Source organism: Coregonus lavaretus, assembly GCF_964263955.1.
Source record: "Coregonus lavaretus genome assembly, chromosome: 33".
NCBI classification, from domain to species: domain Eukaryota; kingdom Metazoa; phylum Chordata; class Actinopteri; order Salmoniformes; family Salmonidae; genus Coregonus; species Coregonus lavaretus.
The window spans coordinates 24,344,432-24,353,096 of NC_140020.1; the positions used below are offsets into that span (position 1 = coordinate 24,344,432).

Here is an 8,665-nt window from a genome sequence, read left to right on the forward strand (position 1 = left end):
ACAAATTAAGGCAATATTTTAGGTTACTCTAGCATATAGTGCATAACGGTAAAAACTGAAACTCATTGTCAAAGAAGCTTTAAATAATTTATTTCACAAGGTTAACAGTCCTCTTGGGTTGACCTTGTTCTTTTGAGATATCTGATTGAGCAGGTCTCCTTAGTGTTTGGTGGCCTCTTCACAGGTTGTGCACCTTATCAGGAGCAGATGGTGCGGAGGTCATTTGGTAGTTCTCGGGTCAACCTTGTGTAGGACATCAGGACTTGAATCACCACCCTCCGTGAGTTGGTGTGCTGCTGCTTGGAGCTAGACTAAGTGGCCACCACAGCAACAACGCCTTCCAGTTCTGTAAACAGAAAAGTGTTAGTGGACTGGGAACATTTCATAACTGCTTTGTGAAACCACAAAAGCTCTGATATGTGATAGTGACACTTGCAGGTTGACATTTATTGGGACGAGTCTTGTCCTGGAGGGAAAACTGAGCGATTTCCACTAGATGTGCCAGCTGCAAAGTCAAAATTGACTATAGTAAAACTTAAATGAACCAAAAGTAGCTTTTTGGTCTTAATTTAAAGGTTAGGCATTAGGTTTAAGAGCATATTTCATGATTTGGGCTGTGACAGCCAGTGACCACTCTGCAGAGCGGAGTCATCCCAAAAAACGCTAACCTGCTTGCTAAATAGTGTAATGTGCAGGTTCCTTCCCTCTAAAAACAATACCATGATCCCATGCATACCTTTACCATGCTTCTCGTCACCTAGATCTTCAATCAGACCCTCTTTCTCTGTGGTAATCTTTGCTCCAATGGGCTCCAGCTCTGAGAACAGACTATTTAGCACAGAGCCTATATGCAGTTATTATACATGCAAACCAGTAAAGAATGTAATTACCTCTTTGGCCAATCAGTTCTTTCTGCCTGATGAAGCCATCATATGTTGCAGAGCTAACGAAACCATGCTTGTTGGGTCCAACCTTCAGGCCCAAAGGACTACCCGCATTTTCAGATTGGCCAAAATAAGGTCCTGGAATTAAATGTAACAGATTAACACAGCTAGCCTGTATAGATATGAAAATACAAGAATCCAAAATGGCACCCTATTCCCTATAGTGCACTACTTTTGACCAGCGCCTCATGGGCTGGGCAATAGGCTAGACATCACGGTTGCCTTCTACAATTTTCAAATTTACTGGCTTAACAGGTCTGTAAGTAATACATCAGTTTGGCATAGAGGAAGTAACTGCCTTATCCGCTTGAATAAAAAAACAAAAGTTAGCAAGATGGAGCAGAGGTTATTTTTAATTAGTGCATTTCACAGGTGGCTAGTTTGCATTAACTACAGTCACTGCAAAGGTATTGCCTGCTAAATGTGGTTTCAAATCGAGACTGGCATGTCTGCCTTGTGATTTGTCTGAAAATGTCCCTCATCGAAGATGCCGAAAGAGTCAGTCAATTAACTAGACCCTAGTCACTGTTGCCTAGGGTCAGGTTTTCAAAACACTGGTCAAAGGTTGTGCACTACATAAGACAGTCAAAGTACCCCTCTTGAAGGCCATGCCACTCTTCCAACGACTGCCAGGTGATACAGGCCTCGCGTCTCTTGTAGCGGAGGGGAAGCCATTTATATGGACACCTTCCTTCGTGCGTGGAGATAGAGGTGTACTCTTTTGTTGGGTTGGGAAGACCATCATGGGGCCCAAAGAAGCATCCTGTTCCAACACTAAAATTACATTGTCATTAAACACATGCAAGGCAAACTTCTCACCAACACACTTGCAGTCAATACACTTTCAATTAGTCTTTCCTCAATTCCTTGCATCCCATCAGCCATATTGGAGCAGAAGGTCCCTCCCCTCAGACCCTATTCTACAATGCATTTTGAGAAGAGGCAAGAAGAATACAGGGATTAGGATGCCAAATATACCCTTCTTGGCTTTCATCCCACGCCAACGGTCACAGAGGCTGGGGGTTTGCTGCGGTAACCACGAGGTTCAGGTCGGCTACTGCCCAATCTGTCACCGAGGGGACGTCGTGCTGGAGCAACCCACTTCTGGCTCGTCAGACTTGGACAACGGCCACATAGCAAATCATTCTCGTCGGCAGACTTCCACCTGAAATGGATGAAAGATTGACTAATGTACCAAGTACACCATTTTAACAAATACTATGGTATGCCAGTGGATAGGTCACAGCCCACTAAGTGTAGCTAAGTCAGATCTCAGACCTGCCATCGATGAAGGAGCATGCCTTGTTGCTAGGCTCTGCATGGTCCATGACAGGGACTGCAATAAGGTGGCATGTGATGTACAGCTGTAAAAACAAAGATAAAGCCATTATGTAGGCTACTGTGATGCTGAAAGTTATTTTACTGTAGCATCATGTACCAACTGCAGTACCCATGATGCACTCTACAACATCGCTGGTTTAAAAAAAATTGCCCTCACCTCTGCCCTATCCTCTTGGTGGAACCTAAAGGCATCAATTTGGAACCGGAGCTTGTCGTCCTGGGTTCTACGCATGAACCTAGAGTTGGAGCCAGGCAACTGGGAATCCATCAAGCACCTGGATGGGAGATAATATAAAATGCATATTGAGGTATTAGTTCAACTTCCTTGGTACCAAACAAATAACCCTCCAAGCGCCATTTGGGGAAAATATGCTCATATAGGGACAACTGGAGAACACTCATTCTAGGTAGGCACTTTAGGTTACTAGGACATTTCCTCTTGCTTACCCATCATTCTCAATGAAGACGTATCTGGGGACAGAGTTCCAGTCAGGGTCCAGTGTTGCCACGCAGCTGCTAACAAAGACCCTGAGCCTGGTGTGGTGCGCGAGCCTGACAGACACCTCCACGTTGATGGGAGCACCCATGAAGTAGACTCCCAAACCCCGCTCATAGAGCCAGTCACCTGGACAAGAAGTGGCAGTATTGACAGAAGGTTATCCCAAAAATGGACTGAATGAGCCTAACTTTACTCCTTATGGTCCAAGGACCTTACATGTGTTGAGGCAAATTGGCTCGGGCAGCCAAAAACACCATCTAAGCGTGATTAGACTCTCAATTGCGGTATAGTTCTATAAAACAGAGCCCCCTGTCAGATCACATCAAAATAATTTCACAACTGCAATACACACTTAATATTTTTCAGTGGCAACAGGTTTGTTGAGTCCATCTTCCGCTTACATAGGTGTTCAGAGATGCAGATAGCTAATTAGCACAGGTACGCCCTTGTCTTCCATCATTTATGCGAACAAGCGATCTAACATGGAAATATGGCCGTATAAAGGTGTAGCAGTTTAACCTTTTGAAAATTATTTCACTGATATGAACAATACAGTCCTTATGTTTCCAATACCATACCGCAAGCGATGAGTTAACATGCAGCCCTGGTTTCCCAATTGAACTTAGGCTTACTGAGTGTTTTAAGGATGCATCTTTCCTACAATGGCGGAAGCTGTAACATGCGTTCCCAAAACACCATGCAGAGAGAACGTACCGATAGGATCTTACCAGAACGAGTGTTGGGGAACTTAAAACTACCCCGGCCAGAAAATACTATGAAGGGGTTAAAAGGTATAAGATGGAGGGGTTTGTTAACAGGGCCATATTTAGTAGGCGAACTGTGTAGAATGTTGCAGATAGAAATGCTACCAATAAGTGTCTGATGTGATTCTATATTCTGCATGTCAGAGAGGCATGTGTTGCATGGTATATATTTCCATCTGAACATTCAATGCTCAATGCAGCCCAGGATTTATATACCCACTTGTCATGAGCATCAAGGAGAACTGCAGGGCGTCTTCAGCAGACACTGTGGCGGTAAAGGGGATCCAGGTCGACTGGAGAGAGGCACTGTTCAAATTGTACTTCCTGAAACAAAAATCACAGAGTTAAAGCAAGCCAACCAATAGGGCTACGCAGGACTATGATCACCATACAACAGTATAGCCTAACCTTTCAAATTGACACTCAATTGGAATTACAGCACCATCCATTCGAATAACCCCATCTGGAGTGATTCTGGGTATATATCTGAGGTAGTTTGTGTAGATCAAGGAGTCTTTGTTCATCTGTGGATTCACAAAGCAGAATCTGAGAAGGTCATTCCAAGAAGTCAACTACTGAAACAGTATCACCATACATACCAAATGCTTGGTTCCACAGTCCGATAGCGCTGCAAATATTCTGTACTCATCTCCGGCTGCTGACACTGTAGCCTTACAAGGCTCTTGGTCTTGGTACTGTTCAACTCCAAGGCGCAGGTCATCCACGTCGATAAGAGTACCAATTTTAAACAAATCAGCATTCACGACTATCTCCATGTAGTCTGAAGGGCACGTCACAGCGACCGTTTTCACTACAACTGGTCTGGAAACGGTTTGTTGGTGAAGTTGATGCTGTTTTAAGGGCGGATGATTGCCAAATTGCAACAGTCGGCTTGGAAGTTGTCGTTGCCATGTGTCAGTGCTGGAAGTATGAGTAAAAGCAGGAGAGATTAAGTTTCCCACCAGTAAAAACAAAGCCAGTTGCTTTAACGTTACCCTGAGAGTGGTTGCCATCGTGAGTCCCACGCCAACAACTAATGTGAATCTGTAGGTTAGAGGTGCAGCAGCCTCTGCTATGCTAGAAAGATGAAACTGAGGTAGATTTTAACAACCATCCAAGCTGCACACCTGGGCTGGATTAGGCCCTAATTGGGCCTTGCATCTGATTAGTCATGATCTTTAATTGGCACACATATTGGGCACGTTCTTCTGCCCAGGAGTTGCTGATGCATGCCAGATTTGACAACGCCTTGATAGGTATTTTACGTATCAGCTAACCACATCATATGTTTTAGCAATCTGTCAGTCGATGACACAGTCGATGACGTGGCACGCAACCATTGGTTGATGCATGCAACATCTGAGCAGGGGAACACAACCATTATCTGTGCCGCTCCATGTTGGATAAGGTCGCGTTCCCCTGCTCAAATATTGCATGCATCAACCAATGGTTGCGTGCTACGTCATCGACTGTGCCGTCGGGCACCAGATTGCTATAACATATGATGTGTTAGCTGATAGGTATTTTACCTATCTAGGCATTGTAAGATCTGGCATGCGTCAGCAACGCCTGGGCAGAGGAACGCGCCCTAAGTGTTCTCAGGAACCACATCCATATGGTATCCATATGATACAGTGGAGGCTGCTGAGGGGAGGATGGCTCGGAACGGCGCGAATGGACTGGCATCAAACCATGTGTTTGATGTATTGGATACCATTCCACCAATTCCGGTCCAGCCATTACCGCGAGCCCGTCTCCCCAATCAAGGTGCCACCAACCTCCTGTAATATGATATAGCAATCTTCTGAGCTGTGCAGTCCGACTGCAATAAAGAGGACGTGTGTTATGATACTGATGATTTGTCACCGCAGATGGTTTGTTTACGTTTCTAGCATTGTGGCTGGATGGAGTAGGCCTACAGCTCCATCTAGTAGTCGCGTCGGGGCCAACAGTTGTTGACAACTGTAGCATTGTAGCTAAGCCTAAAAGCCAATTTATACTTGAACCGAGGCATGCAGAGGCCAAATCAAGCTCTGTACCACATCGCTGTGCGCCTCTCAAATGTTGTAACAATGCGGAGGGCTCCGTATAGCTCCGCATTGACATGATTGGTTGACGGTAGCTGGGGGCAGTACATCCTGTATAAACACAAACTCACTTCCTTGAAAACTTCCTTCACAACAGCTCTGCTCTGCTCCGCTAAGCACAAGAAGTATGAAAGCCCTGACATCTGCAGAGGCTGCATCGCAGTAAATGCTGTATGGCCACTTCAGATTCCGGATTGACCATGCAGAGCCTTTAACCCTAACCCTTTGCCTAACCTTAACCTCAGTCACCTAACCTGCTACGCTAATTCACCTATCCTGCTGCGTTAGTTCTCCTAACCTGCCACGTTAATTCACTAACTTGCTACGTTAATTATCCTAACCTGCTATGTAAACAAACCATCTGTGCTGACAAATCGTCAGTATCACCATACTGGTGCTTTCTTCGATGCCAAGTTGCTTTCAAACACCGACCTCTACTGGACACATTATTGACAATTGCACTTTTCGTCACATACCACCTGAACGGTAGCTTATTAGGTAGGGTCAAGGATTAGGAACTAATCAGATACCACAGGTACAGGATCGAGTCCTGGCTATGTGCAGACATTTTTTTCTGGTGAAACCACACTATCTGCCCCCCAACAAATTACAGCCAAAAAGGTACGCAGAATGTGGGATGCGAACCTCACATTCAAACTAACTTTAGTGTATTCATATTCACACCTATCCATTTCACCACAAAGTTTTGATGGATGTAGCGATTTTTTTTCAACTTCAATATAAACATCAAACATGCTGATGTATATCCCTGACCAACAGATGTCACTAATGTGCAATGTGTTAAAAGCTTTGACTAATTAACTGTTTTTCGGCACAATTTGGTGAAAGCCCCAAAGGCTTCAGAAAATCTTGGTTTCCCATCACTACCAAAAACAAGTTGTGTAACTATAATGTGTCATTTCCTCCAACGTGGTCAAAGCAGCAACAGGGTGTGTCTGAAAAATCACAAACACCCTTTTGTTCATCGGTAGCTCAACACCGTCGACAGGGATTGGTCCAAGGACGTCTTTTTTTTTTTACCCCCAATTTCAATTTTGATCTTGTCTCATCGCTGCAACTCCCCAACGGGCTCGGGAGAGGCGAAGGTCGAGTCTTGCGTCCTCCAAAACATGACCTGCCAAACCACGCTCCATAACACCCACCCGCTTAACCCAGAAGCACCAATGTGTCGGAGGAAACACCATTCAACTGACGAAGTGAGCCTGCAGGTGCCCAGCCCGCCACAAGAGCACGATGAGCCAAGTAAAGCCCCCTCAGCCAAACCCTCCCCTAACCCGGAACATGCTGGGACTCCCGGTCACGGCCGGCTGTGACACAGCCTGGGATCGAACCCAGAACTGTAGTGATGCCTCAAGCACTGCAATGCAGTGCCTTAGACCACTGCACCACTTGGGAGGCCCCCCGTGGATGTCTTTGATCCAACTTCTGGACTAATCAGCTGCTGATATGTTGAATAATTGAATAATGAAAGAGGCTCTCATTCTGACCATGGGCTTGAGTTCAGAATTCAAGTTTTATATTAAAAACAACAATAACCATATACTCTAATAAAAGTGGTTAACACACACACACAGACACACACACACAAGCATTTCGCTACACCCGCAATAACATCTGTTAAATATGTGTATGTGACCAATAACATTTGATTTGATTTGAAATGTGCATAATATAAATAATCTTCACGCTTGTTGATAGATCCTGTACAGTCAAATGTGTAAATCACCTCTTACCCTGATTATTCAACATCACTAGGATGAAGCATCAGCAGTAAAACACGGTCCATTTACCATTGTTTGCACTTGACCCTTGATGTTATATTGTTAGAGTAGTTAAGAAGTCCTCCATAGCATCTAGTTCCAGATTCCTTACTCAACTGAAAAATCCATCTAATTGGGCTGGCAAATTAATAGACAGGGACATTTTCAGCACAGCTAGAAATCAAACAAAAACTTTTTTCATTTCATGATATGACTTACACTGCCTACAGTAGCCCTCAAACAGCATCAACTTGAACATTGCACAGACTTAAGGGTGATTCCAGGCCAGCATGGCCTGAAAATATTTTTGGTATCTCAGATTGTTCTAGCAATTCTCAGATAGAAACATTATGGGAGGAAGGATGTTTGCCATGCTTTTGACATTTGTAGCACAAACAATAAAAAAAAAAAATCATGACGAAAGTGACCATTTTAGGACTATACATGCCCTCCGTGAATGTACATGATACAGACAACACCTTGGTGTCATTACTGTACACTGCTAATACTGTGCTCTGAAATATGGAGTAACACTACATTCTGAAATACAATTTTACACATACATTTATTCAACATTAATTACCCCGGGTTTTGAATTCTGAGAGCCATTTTGTTCTGTTCCGTGACCTAAGAACAGGTGTATTCATTAGTCTTATTCCATTGCAAAATGTTTTGTCTGTTGCAAAATGTTTTGCAACGGAAACCATTTACTTCAAACGTAAAACATTTTGTAACGAAAATGAGAGTTTGTAATGGACAAATTCAGGTAGGCCAAGTTATCGTTACTCATTGTGTATTGAATATTACTTTTCTATTATTTCTCTATTTTCTTTCTCTCTGTATTGTTGGGAAGCGCCCGTAAGTAAGCATCTCACTGTTTTTCTACACCTGTTGTTTATGAAGCATGTGACAAATAAAATGTGATTTGAGGCCCCTCCCTGTTCCGTTCCGTTTGCTCTGTTTGCTTCCATTTGGTTCCTAGAGTAAACGGTAAACGGTTTGAATACCAACTAATGAATACACCCCTGTTCATCTGGAGACAAATGGCGGCCATTGTTGTAGAGGTCAGTGTTTATCGACATGATCATAGTCGCCTCAGTACATTCTACACGGACAGTGGAAGTCCCAATTGACGGCAATCCTTGCCGTTCTTCAAAATGCTTCAGTGTAACTTTATATTCTCTCTCCTCTGCATTTATCATCAGTCGCTCTTTGAGTTTGAGTTTGAGTTTATTTTTATTTTTACAGG

The 8,665-nt window shown here is 43.8% G+C and overlaps 1 pseudogene across 1 annotated transcript; it reads right to left on the bottom strand.

Moving 5' to 3' along the window:
* Window positions 1-311: 311 nt before the first annotated feature.
* On the bottom strand, window positions 312-4,561 carry LOC311108379 (zona pellucida sperm-binding protein 3-like; annotated as a pseudogene). The gene is made up of 12 exons: window positions 4,544-4,561; window positions 4,148-4,399; window positions 3,957-4,072; window positions 3,769-3,872; window positions 2,733-2,910; window positions 2,443-2,560; window positions 2,223-2,308; window positions 1,923-2,109; window positions 1,539-1,718; window positions 891-1,022; window positions 737-817; window positions 312-346 (listed from the first exon to the last, which is right to left on the bottom strand). The product of its transcript is annotated as a zona pellucida sperm-binding protein 3-like (transcript).
* Between the last annotated feature and the right edge of the window lie 4,104 nt (window positions 4,562-8,665).